General features: G+C 33.0%; 1 protein-coding gene and 1 long non-coding RNA gene across 8 annotated transcripts in view; one reads left to right on the forward strand and one right to left on the reverse strand.

Moving 5' to 3' along the window:
• Positions 1 to 13,277, reverse strand: part of LOC114334644 (disheveled-associated activator of morphogenesis 1) — a 951,114-nt gene that overhangs the window by 89,674 nt on the left and 848,163 nt on the right. The gene's annotated exons all lie outside the window — the stretch shown is intronic.
• LOC126884247 (uncharacterized) lies at positions 1,397 to 5,420 on the forward strand. Of its 2 annotated transcripts, none has more exons than XR_007697905.1 (3): positions 1,397 to 3,550; positions 4,756 to 5,053; positions 5,356 to 5,420. It is a non-coding gene; the product is annotated as an uncharacterized LOC126884247 (long non-coding RNA). The 2 variants fall into 2 exon arrangements; XR_007697906.1 differs by lacking the exons at positions 4,756 to 5,053; positions 5,356 to 5,420 and adding an exon at positions 3,853 to 4,749 and having other exon boundaries at positions 1,401 to 3,051; positions 3,347 to 3,550.

A 13,277-nucleotide genomic window follows, 5' to 3' on the forward strand; every position in this document is an offset into this window, starting at 1 on the left:
GAACTACTTGTATTATTAAGTCACAGAAAAATAATATATTTTTTTAAACTCTATTGCATTTGCCGATGTTATAATTCGTGGACTATGTACTCGTATTTTGGACTAGTTGCCAAATAAAAATAAAGAACGGCAAATATTTGTTCAAAGACACTGGGTAGATAATATTTTTTTAATAAACTTTAATATATTTTTATTTAAGTTACAATAAAAGTTTTTTATTTTAAGTTACAATATCTGGGACACGTAATGAGGGGACCGCGATATGAAATGCTAAGACAGATAATACAGGGAAAGATAAGAGGCGGAAGGAGTATAGGAAGAAGGAGAGTGTCATGGTTAAATAATTTAAGAGACTGGTTTAGATGCAGTTCTATAGAACTCTTTAGAGCAGCGGTGGATAGAGTAAAGATAGTGATGATGATATCCAACCTCCGATTAGGAGACGGCACTTGAAGAAGAAGAAGAAGAAGAAGAAGAAGAAGAAGAAGAAGAAAAAGAAGAAGAAGAATATTTTTTTATAAACTTTATAAACTTTAATATTTTTTTAATAAGATATTTAAGAACGTTAAAATCTGGATCAAACGACATGATCAATAAGCAACTTTTTTCTTAGGTTAAATCTATATATATAAAAGAAAGTCGAGGTTGTGTTAGTTACACCATTTATAACTCGAGAACGACTGAACAGATTTTTATGAAATTTTACATGTATATTCTAGCGGTCTGGGAATAGGATAATATGGAGTTTCATACCCGTACGTCATAAGGGGTGTTGCCCCCCCTGATATATTTTTTTAATTTTTGGAAAAACCGTTTTTTACTATTTTTATGAGATGTAGAAGCAAAAGATACATACAATCCTAAATTTTCAATTTTTTATCTCAGACCGTTATTTTTTAATAGCCATTTAAATATTTTACATCTATATATATAAAAGAAAGTCGAGGTTGTGTTAGTTACACCATTTATAACTCGAGAACGACTGAACAGATTTTTAAAATTTTACATGTATATTCTAGCGGTCTGGGAATAGGATAATATGGAGTTTCATACCCGTACGTCATAAGGGGTGTTGCCCCCCTGATATATTTTTTTAATTTTTGGAAAAACCGTTTTTTACTATTTTTATGAGATGTAGAAGCAAAAGATACATACAATCCTAAATTTTCAATTTTTTATCTCAGACCGTTATTTTTTAATAGCCATTTAAATATTTTACATCTATATATATAAAAGAAAGTCGAGGTTGTGTTAGTTACACCATTTATAACTCGAGAACGACTGAACAGATTTTTAAAATTTTACATGTATATTCTAGCGGTCTGGGAATAGGATAATATGGAGTTTCATACCCGTACGTCATAAGGGGTGTTGCCCCCCTGATATATTTTTTTAATTTTTGGAAAAACCGTTTTTTACTATTTTTATGAGATGTAGAAGCAAAAGATACATACAATCCTAAATTTTCAATTTTTTATCTCAGACCGTTATTTTTTAATAGCCATTTAAATATTTTACATCTATATATATAAAAGAAAGTCGAGGTTGTGTTAGTTACACCATTTATAACTCGAGAACGACTGAACAGATTTTTATGAAATTTTACATGTATATTCTAGCGGTCTGGGAATAGGATAATATGGAGTTTCATACCCGTACGTCATAAGGGGTGTTGCCCCCCCTGATATATTTTTTTAATTTTTGGAAAAACCGTTTTTTACTATTTTTATGAGATGTAGAAGCAAAAGGTACATACAATCCTAAATTTTCAATTTTTTATCTCAGACCGTTATTTTTTAATAGCCATTTAAAGATTTTACATCTATATATATAAAAGAAAGTCGAGGTTGTGTTAGTTACACCATTTATAACTCGAGAACGACTGAACAGATTTTTATGAAATTTTACATGTATATTCTAGCGGTCTGGGAATAGGATAATATGGAGTTTCATACCCGTACGTCATAAGGGGTGTTGCCCCCCCTGATATATTTTTTTAATTTTTGGAAAAACCGTTTTTTACTATTTTTATGAGATGTAGAAGCAAAAGATACATACAATCCTAAATTTTCAATTTTTTATCTCAGACCGTTATTTTTTAATAGCCATTTAAATATTTTACATCTATATATATAAAAGAAAGTCGAGGTTGTGTTAGTTACACCATTTATAACTCGAGAACGACTGAACAGATTTTTAAAATTTTACATGTATATTCTAGCGGTCTGGGAATAGGATAATATGGAGTTTCATACCCGTACGTCATAAGGGGTGTTGCCCCCCTGATATATTTTTTTAATTTTTGGAAAAACCGTTTTTTACTATTTTTATGAGATGTAGAAGCAAAAGATACATACAATCCTAAATTTTCAATTTTTTATCTCAGACCGTTATTTTTTAATAGCCATTTAAATATTTTACATCTATATATATAAAAGAAAGTCGAGGTTGTGTTAGTTACACCATTTATAACTCGAGAACGACTGAACAGATTTTTATGAAATTTTACATGTATATTCTAGCGGTCTGGGAATAGGATAATATGGAGTTTCATACCCGTACGTCATAAGGGGTGTTGCCCCCCCTGATATATTTTTTTAATTTTTGGAAAAACCGTTTTTTACTATTTTTATGAGATGTAGAAGCAAAAGGTACATACAATCCTAAATTTTCAATTTTTTATCTCAGACCGTTATTTTTTAATAGCCATTTAAAGATTTTACATCTATATATATAAAAGAAAGTCGAGGTTGTGTTAGTTACACCATTTATAACTCGAGAACGACTGAACAGATTTTTATGAAATTTTACATGTATATTCTAGCGGTCTGGGAATAGGATAATATGGAGTTTCATACCCGTACGTCATAAGGGGTGTTGCCCCCCCTGATATATTTTTTTAATTTTTGGAAAAACCGTTTTTTACTATTTTTATGAGATGTAGAAGCAAAAGATACATACAATCCTAAATTTTCAATTTTTTATCTCAGACCGTTATTTTTTAATAGCCATTTAAATATTTTACATCTATATATATAAAAGAAAGTCGAGGTTGTGTTAGTTACACCATTTATAACTCGAGAACGACTGAACAGATTTTTAAAATTTTACATGTATATTCTAGCGGTCTGGGAATAGGATAATATGGAGTTTCATACCCGTACGTCATAAGGGGTGTTGCCCCCCTGATATATTTTTTTAATTTTTGGAAAAACCGTTTTTTACTATTTTTATGAGATGTAGAAGCAAAAGATACATACAATCCTAAATTTTCAATTTTTTATCTCAGACCGTTATTTTTTAATAGCCATTTAAATATTTTACATCTATATAAAAGAAAGTCGAGGTTGTGTTAGTTACACCATTTATAACTCGAGAACGACTGAACAGATTTTTATGAAATTTTACATGTATATTCTAGCGGTCTGGGAATAGGATAATATGGAGTTTCATACCCGTACGTCATAAGGGGTGTTGCCCCCCCTGATATATTTTTTTAATTTTTGGAAAAATCGTTTTTTACTATTTTTATGAGATGTAGAAGCAAAAGGTACATACAATCCTAAATTTTCAATTTTTTATCTCAGACCGTTATTTTTTAATAGCCATTTAAAGATTTTACATCTATATATATAAAAGAAAGTCGAGGTTGTGTTAGTTACACCATTTATAACTCGAGAACGACTGAACAGATTTTTATGAAATTTTACATGTATATTCTAGCGGTCTGGGAATAGGATAATATGGAGTTTCATACCCGTACGTCATAAGGGGTGTTGCCCCCCCTGATATATTTTTTTAATTTTTGGAAAAACCGTTTTTTACTATTTTTATGAGATGTAGAAGCAAAAGATACATACAATCCTAAATTTTCAATTTTTTATCTCAGACCGTTATTTTTTAATAGCCATTTAAATATTTTACATCTATATATATAAAAGAAAGTCGAGGTTGTGTTAGTTACACCATTTATAACTCGAGAACGACTGAACAGATTTTTATGAAATTTTACATGTATATTCTAGCGGTCTGGGAATAGGATAATATGGAGTTTCATACCCGTACGTCATAAGGGGTGTTGCCCCCCCTGATATATTTTTTTAATTTTTGGAAAAACCGTTTTTTACTATTTTTATGAGATGTAGAAGCAAAAGGTACATACAATCCTAAATTTTCAATTTTTTATCTCAGACCGTTATTTTTTAATAGCCATTTAAAGATTTTACATCTATATATATAAAAGAAAGTCGAGGTTGTGTTAGTTACACCATTTATAACTCGAGAACGACTGAACAGATTTTTATGAAATTTTACATGTATATTCTAGCGGTCTGGGAATAGGATAATATGGAGTTTCATACCCGTACGTCATAAGGGGTGTTGCCCCCCCTGATATATTTTTTTAATTTTTGGAAAAACCGTTTTTTACTATTTTTATGAGATGTAGAAGCAAAAGATACATACAATCCTAAATTTTCAATTTTTTATCTCAGACCGTTATTTTTTAATAGCCATTTAAATATTTTACATCTATATATATAAAAGAAAGTCGAGGTTGTGTTAGTTACACCATTTATAACTCGAGAACGACTGAACAGATTTTTAAAATTTTACATGTATATTCTAGCGGTCTGGGAATAGGATAATATGGAGTTTCATACCCGTACGTCATAAGGGGTGTTGCCCCCCTGATATATTTTTTTAATTTTTGGAAAAACCGTTTTTTACTATTTTTATGAGATGTAGAAGCAAAAGATACATACAATCCTAAATTTTCAATTTTTTATCTCAGACCGTTATTTTTTAATAGCCATTTAAATATTTTACATCTATATAAAAGAAAGTCGAGGTTGTGTTAGTTACACCATTTATAACTCGAGAACGACTGAACAGATTTTTATGAAATTTTACATGTATATTCTAGCGGTCTGGGAATAGGATAATATGGAGTTTCATACCCGTACGTCATAAGGGGTGTTGCCCCCCCTGATATATTTTTTTAATTTTTGGAAAAATCGTTTTTTACTATTTTTATGAGATGTAGAAGCAAAAGGTACATACAATCCTAAATTTTCAATTTTTTATCTCAGACCGTTATTTTTTAATAGCCATTTAAAGATTTTACATCTATATATATAAAAGAAAGTCGAGGTTGTGTTAGTTACACCATTTATAACTCGAGAACGACTGAACAGATTTTTATGAAATTTTACATGTATATTCTAGCGGTCTGGGAATAGGATAATATGGAGTTTCATACCCGTACGTCATAAGGGGTGTTGCCCCCCCTGATATATTTTTTTAATTTTTGGAAAAACCGTTTTTTACTATTTTTATGAGATGTAGAAGCAAAAGATACATACAATCCTAAATTTTCAATTTTTTATCTCAGACCGTTATTTTTTAATAGCCATTTAAATATTTTACATCTATATAAAAATTCGCCGGTCGCAGTGTTTGTTACCATACTCCTCCGAAACGACTTAACCGATTTTTATGAAATTTTGCAGGTATATTGGACTGTACTGGGAGTAGGTTGCTGTCTATATTTCATACCCGTATGTCATTAGGGGGTTGCCCATGACGCCGTAACTCTCACAATAATGACGTGAAAAATATGAAATTAAGTAGGTAGACTCCTTGCTGAATTCCGAGCAGAACCGTACTAAAATTTTTTGTCTAGCACAATCGGTGTCCGAAATACAATATCTCAAGCCGTAGGAATATTCTGAGGACAGAAGAAGAACGAGCGACAAATTTCATAGAAGAGAAGTGGCACAGTTTAACTTTGGGACTCAAATTGGGCAAAATATGAATTTTTTAATTTTGCGAAATTTTCAAAAAATATCTCTAAACGGAACCGTAAGCAGGAGAAAAATTCTGAGCACACGAAAAGAACAAGCAGCAAATTATAAAATTTTATTTAATTTTAATTCATTTTGTTTAATTTTATTTAGTTTAAGTATTTTATTTATTTTTGTTTATTTTATAAAATTTTATTTAATTTTAATTCATTTTGTTTAATTTTATTTAGTTTAAGTATTTTATTTATTTTTGTTTATTTTATTTTATTTCATTTTATTAAATTTTATTTATTTTTATTAGACTATATTTTCTTTTATTTAATTTTATTATTATTTTTTAATTTATTTATTATTTTTATTTAATTCTTTTTTAACTTTATTTAATTGTATTTAAGTTAATATTGTAGCGTGATTCAGTGTAATTACTTCTAATTACAATAAAACTAGCGGTTCGTATTTATATACGACTTTATTTATATTTATACAAGTTTACTTTACAAACTTTAGCTTAAGACCCACTCTATTTACAAATATGTCCTATTTATATATGCGATACAGATATTCCAGAAATATCTATATATCTCCAGCTATGTCCATGTGACCGCTTGCACGTCATCGTCGCTGCATCGGCGTATCTCGAAACATCGATAGTGTTCTGTCTGTCCGGAGACGGGAGCTGGTATACGAGGGTAGGTCAATAATTATTTTGTTACACTGCTCCCCTCTTAAGATCTGAGCGTCCCGATCAGCAACTCTAGATGGCCCAGGATGGCGGAATCTACAGGATTCTCCGGCTCTGCATACACCCCTAGAAAAGAAGTAACAGTCTACTGTCTTTGAAGGGTATGACATCTTCGGGTTCATGCAACACACAGTAATCCGTACGCCAGTTTCTCTGAAGATCACTTCCAGCATGCTTCTCACAATCTTCCAATCCAGATTTTCTACTGCATGGCCAATTTTTGGTAAAGCCAAATCTTTGATGTCATAATTACAGACCATTTTCTTCAAATTAGTTAGAGCACGCCATATGTTCTCGTAGCTTGGCGTGTCCGTATAAGACTTCCTGGTCACTATATACAGCAAAGATCGAGGACCATCTTCCAATCGCAATACTCTTCCAATTTTAGGTTGTTGATTCCTTAACTCGTCCAGGCGGCCGAACTTTCTATTGAATACGGACGAGATTCCTTTAGTCATCTCGAGGTCTTGTGCAACACAGTGGGCTAGAGAGACGTTTTCTGGAACACCAAACAGATCTTGCTGAACTTCTGTGGTCACGCCGAATCTAGCACTCTTTCTTTCTGCGTAATTTGACATAAATTGATTAAAACTTGGCTGTGCGACATCTTTCATCTCCTGTTGGAGGACTCGTGCTTCTTCTGTTTCATTTGAGCCAGCATATGGTGCAAGACGATTTATGTGAATAACTTTTGGTTTACCGTTTGGCAACTTCTTAATTCTGTATATTACGTCATTTATTTTCTTCTTAACTTCATACGGACCTTCCCATTGTCTTTGCAGTTTAGGACACAGGCCTCGACGACGTTGTGGATTATAAAGCCAGACAAGATCACCTACTTCGAAGCTTTCATTCTTGCAGCGAGAATCATATTGATCTTTCATTCTGTCACTGGCTATCTGGATGTGTTGTCGGGCAAGTTCATGAATGTTGTTCATTCGTAACTTCAGGCGGTCTACGTATTCTTCGCCTGCAACATATTCGTCGGAAGGTCTGCAGCCAAACTCTAGGTCGCAGGGCAAACGAACTTCACGACCCAACATCAGGCAGGTTGGTGTTTGACCTGTAGTTTCATTCACGGCCGAGCGGTAGGCCATCAGGAATAAATGAATGTGTTGGTCCCAATCTCGCTGATGTTCAGATACAACTTTGGACAAGTGTTTACCCATCGTTCGGTTCATCCTCTCGACCATTCCATCTGATTGAGGATGCAGGGGTGTTGTTCTGGTCTTATTGGCACCAATCAATTTACAAACGTTTTGGAAAAGAGCTGACTCAAAGTTTCGCCCTTGGTCGGAGTGGATCTCCAAGGGAACACCAAATCGGCTGAAGAATTCTTTAACAAGTACCTCTGCAACGGTAACAGCTTCTTGATTTGGTAATGCATAGGCCTCGGTCCATTTCGTAAAATAATCCATGGCTACCAGGATGTATTTATTTCCAGCATCAGTTTCTGGAAATGGACCTGCAATGTCGATTGCTACTCTTTCCATAGGACTACCAACATTGTACTGTCTCATGGGTGCTCTCTTTTTACCAACTGGACCATTACCGGATGCACACAGTTCACATTTCTGGCACCATCTTCTTACATCATCTTTACAGTTCACCCAATAGAACCGTTCTCGAACCTTTTGCAGAGTCTTCGTAATACCAAAGTGTCCACCTGATGTACCGTCATGCAACTGACGCAATACTTCTGACACTTTACTTTTAGGTACAATCAACTGAAGCTTAGATTCTGTACCATCATCGTTCTCAAAGGTTCTGTACAGAAGATCATCTTTTAGTATCAGGCAATTCCATTGGCTCCAGTAGGCCTTGACTTCCGGACTACATGCACTAATGTTTTGCCAACTAGGTCTCTCACCTCGACGCATCCAATCCAATACTCTTTTTATACATGGATCGTCTTCTTGGGCTTCTTGTAACTGTTGTGGCTGCCATTGCTCATTAACGACGGTAGTTCGTCTCACAGGGCAAAGCTGTTCATCTACTTTAAGCCGGTGATTACAACTTTCACTGCATGGCCGTATCGAGGAAGCATCTGTATTTGAACCAACTCTTCCAGCCCTCTTCATGCGTCTCTTCGGCATCGTGTCACGAATCACCCTCCGTACCATTTCCACCAAACGTTCATCTTTTCTCTTATCGCCTTTTTCCACGGTTATTACTCGATTGTTTCGTGAAGCTTGGCTAGCTGCTTCGTGTTCCAAGGCAATAGCAAGTGCTTCATCTAAAACTTTCGGTCTTGCTAGTCGTAAAGCTTTCTGTAGTTCACTATCTTTCAGCCCATTGACAAAGGTATCTACCGCAATTTCTTCTAAAACGCTGTCTGGCACCTCCGGATAAGCCAACCGCACCACACGAGCCACATCTGCTTCAAATTCTTGCAGATTCTCACTTGCTCGTTGACTTCTACTTCGCAGTTGTGCTTTGTATACTTGTTGTAGATGGGCATCTCCATAGCGTTTTTCTAGACGAGTGAACAAGGTCTGGTAACAATTTTCTTGACCCTTGGGAATTGACCTTAATATATCTGCAGCATCACCTCGTAAAGCAGCAGTCAAGGAAACAGCCTTTTCTTGTTCGGTCCAATGATTGGCGGTCGCAATAGCTTCAAACTGTCTAAGATATATGGACCAAGAGGACTTTCCATCAAATGGTGGTAATTTGAATCTCATATTATGCGACATTTCTTCTCTCGGTAGTTCATCTTTCACTACAGGATCTAAAGCTACTGCATGAACTGACGGTTGCACTTTTGTATCGGTTATCATGCTCTCTAATTCTTTGATCTTCTCTTCTACGGCCAAAACTACTGCATTAACTGAAGGTAGCACTTTCGTATTGGTTACCATAGTCTCTAGTTGTTTGATCTTATCTTCTAACATTTCTTTACTGTCGTCTACGCTTTTCTGTATCTTATCGAATGTTCTAGAAACCTCTTCAAATTTCTCGTCGTTCTGTCTACAAACGTCTTTAATTACTTGAGAAACACTTTCAAATTTCTCGTTGCTCTGTCTACAAACTTCTTTAATTACTTGAGAAGTCTCGTCAAATCTTTTAGCAACATTTTCGAATTTATCGTCGCTTTTTCTAGAAGTTTCATCGATCTTTTGAGAAACACTTTCAAATTTCTCGTTGTTCTGTCTACTAACTTCCTCAAGTTTCTCGTTGTTCTGTCTAGAAGTTTCATCGATCGTTTCAGAAACAGTTTTTAATTTCGATAAGATTACTTGTTCTGCTGACTGGAAGTGGAACGTCTCTGGGTCATCTCCGTTCTTCGTGAGGACATCCTTGAGTCGTGCTTGTAGGACTATCTTGCACCCACTGCTGTCTAATTCGTACTCTTCTAATTGTTCACGGAGCTGTTTTATGGTCAGTTCTTGAAGCAACATCTTTGGTCGGCACACACGTACTTTTCAAAATGTCTAAGTCTTTCCGAATACCGAACAATCAACGCACTTCAATTATTCCCGACGAATAAAGTTCAAAAGTCTTTCCGAATACCGAACAATTAACGCACTCCGATTATTTCCGACGAATAAAGTTCAAAAGTCTTTTTTTTTCACTTTTCATTTATTTACACTCCACACCGTTAACACCAACTGCAGCGTGACTAGTGTAATTACTTCTAATTACAATAAAACTAGCGGTTCGTATTTATATACGACTTTATTTATATTTATACAAGTTTACTTTACAAACTTTAGCTTAAGACCCACTCTATTTACAAATATGTCCTATTTATATATGCGATACAGATATTCCAGAAATATCTATATATCTCCAGCTATGTCCATGTGACCGCTTGCACGTCATCGTCGCTGCATCGGCGTATCTCGAAACATCGATAGTGTTCTGTCTGTCCGGAGACGGGAGCTGGTATACGAGGGTAGGTCAATAATTATTTTGTTACAATATGATTTTATTTATTTGTATTTAATTTTATTCAGTTTTTTTTATTTTTATTTACGTTTATTCAATTTCATTTAATTTTAATTTACTTCATTTACTTTTTATTTAATTTTAATTGAATTTAATTTTATTTAATCAACACCTATAGACTTGGAATCTCCCGAACCTAATAATAAATAGATGGTTGTTTTGAATGTAGATATAATAAAACTGTTATATTCATTATAAGATAAACAAATTTAAGATTGTAACTGTTGCACTACAAACTTTATTTTGTTACTTCTAACTAAACTTTATTATTTCAAACATCATGTGTAATTAATTAAAAATAATAATAAAACCTCATTCACATCGAGCATTTTTGTTTATTAATTACGAATTCCTTTTGTTAGTTTTAAGTTTATTGTATACAACAGTTTGTTTTTATCTATTGAGGCAGTACGAAGTCTGCCGGGTCAGCTAGTTATTACTAAAAACTAAAGACTAAGGGTAAACTCACTAGTATCTTTTACGTTCTGTGAAATTATTGCAAAAATATTAACCTGTATCATCACTTCCATTAAATTCTGCTTTTAATTTAACCAACTGGAAGGGTTTCTTTCTATTGAATATTCTAGCAAGATACGTGTTGTCAAGGAGCTGAATGGCCTTAACATTGACGTGTTGAAGAAGTCGTTATTCATGACTCTTAGCAATTTTTTCAATGTCAGTATTCATTTCTAGGTCCATATGGAGGTCAATGTTCCTATGTACTCTGGGCTAATTAGCAAAATACAAGGAAAAGTTATTTACCAGCAATTGGAATCGAATCTTATTATTGTATGTATTAATAATATAGGTATGCAAAGTCCGCAGCTAGTGTGCTACTTTTTTTATAAACAAAATGGCGCCCGAAAATCGTGTTTTTTTCAATTTTTGCTCTATAATTCCAAAGATTTTAACTTTACTCCAAAAACACTCAAATAAAAATTCACCGAAATTAAATTCTACATAGAGACGTGTTTTTCCCGATTCACTTCGACGAAAACTTTCCCCGGAAAAAGCGGGTTTTTCCAACAAAATCTTTAATTTTCAACTAAAATTTTAGACAAGTAATTGTTAATCAAGAATTAAATAACTTGGTAACGTAAAAGTCCTTTTCATGTAGATTATAATTCCAGAAGCCTCTGGAAATTGAATGAACAGTTTAGCAACAATTGAATTGTAAATTAAAAATTTACGGTCGCTATAATAACGGCAATAATTATGATGCATAAGAATAACTATGATTTTTTCATAAAAAGACACTATACCTATCTAATGTACTTTACAGAATTGAAATTGGACTATTTAAGCGGCCTCAGGAATATTTTAAAATTATAAACAATTTTTGGCATATAAACAAACAGAATATCTCGGGAAATATTAAACTAAATTAAATCGTAAAAAAGGTATTCGAAAAACAGTGGCAGGACGCTTCTTTTAAAAGAAAAAACATTTAATTATGACGGGTGGTTCCTGAGATACAACCAGTCAAAATTGACCGGAATTTACGACAAAGATATAAAAAATAGGATCATAATTTTTAAACCATCACCTTTTTATTTTTGTCGTCTTTCTCCACACCAATTTTCATATCTTTAAAATACTCATAACATATATTATTATAGTAAAAACTATCGATAATAGTGTGAAAATTGCCAAAAATAGCAAAATTCCAATCAAAAATTAGGTTGGAGAAAATGTAACACTCCAAGTTCAAAATCGGTATACGTTAAAAAAACGCATTTTCTCGGCTTCCCATGGCGCAATTTCCTTCATTCTTTTTTTGTTCCCAAGTATCTCGAGTAGAGCCATCGAACTAATGCATTATTAAATGTCAAACTTGCTTTTGTTTTGTTATCATAGGTTAATTTATTGATAAGAACAGAAAACTACATATTTTTTCCAGTTGTAGCCTTTATTTTAGTTAAACTTACTACAGGTGTACCTTTTAAAGTTAAAAACATAAATATTCTCATTTGAAAGCTGTATAATTATTTAAACAATTTTTATTTAAACAAATTAAAATTTTGTGTTATAATAAATAAATTAATTTATTATAACAAAACAAAAGCAACTTTTACATTTAATAATGCGTTAGTTCGACGGCTCTACTCGAGTTACTTGGGAACAAAAAAAGAATGAAGTAAATTTCTCCATGGGAAGCCGAGAAAATGCATTTTTTTAACGTATACCCATTTTGAACTTTGAGGGTTACATTTTCTCCAACCTAATTTTTGATTGGAATTTTGCTATTTTTGGCAATTTTCACACGTATTATCGATAGTTTTTATTATAATAATATATGTTATGAGTATTTTGAGGATACGAAAATTGGCGTGGAGAAAGAGGATAAAAATAAAAAGGTGATGGTTTGAAAATTATGATCCTATTGTTTATATCTTTGCCGTAAATTCCGGTCAAATTTGACCGGTTGTATCTCAGGAACTACTCATCATAATTAAACGTTTCTTCTTTTAAAAGAAGCGTCCTGCCGCTGTTTTTCGAACACCGTTTTTATAATTTAATTTAGTTTAATATTTCTCGAGATATTCTATTTGTTTTTAAGCCAAAAAATTCTTTATAATTTTAAAATATTCCCGAGGCCGCTTAAATAGTCGACTTTCAATTCTGTAACGTACGTGGGATAGGTATGGTGTCTTTTTATGAAAAAATCGTAGTTATTCTTATGCATCATAATTATTGTCGTTATTATAGCGACCGTAAATTTTTAATTAACAATTCAATTGTTGCTAAAATGTTCATTCAATTTTCATCAGCTTCTGAAA

The sequence above is a fragment of the Diabrotica virgifera genome, chromosome 5 (assembly GCF_917563875.1).
Source record: "Diabrotica virgifera virgifera chromosome 5, PGI_DIABVI_V3a".
In the NCBI taxonomy this organism is placed as follows: domain Eukaryota; kingdom Metazoa; phylum Arthropoda; class Insecta; order Coleoptera; family Chrysomelidae; genus Diabrotica; species Diabrotica virgifera.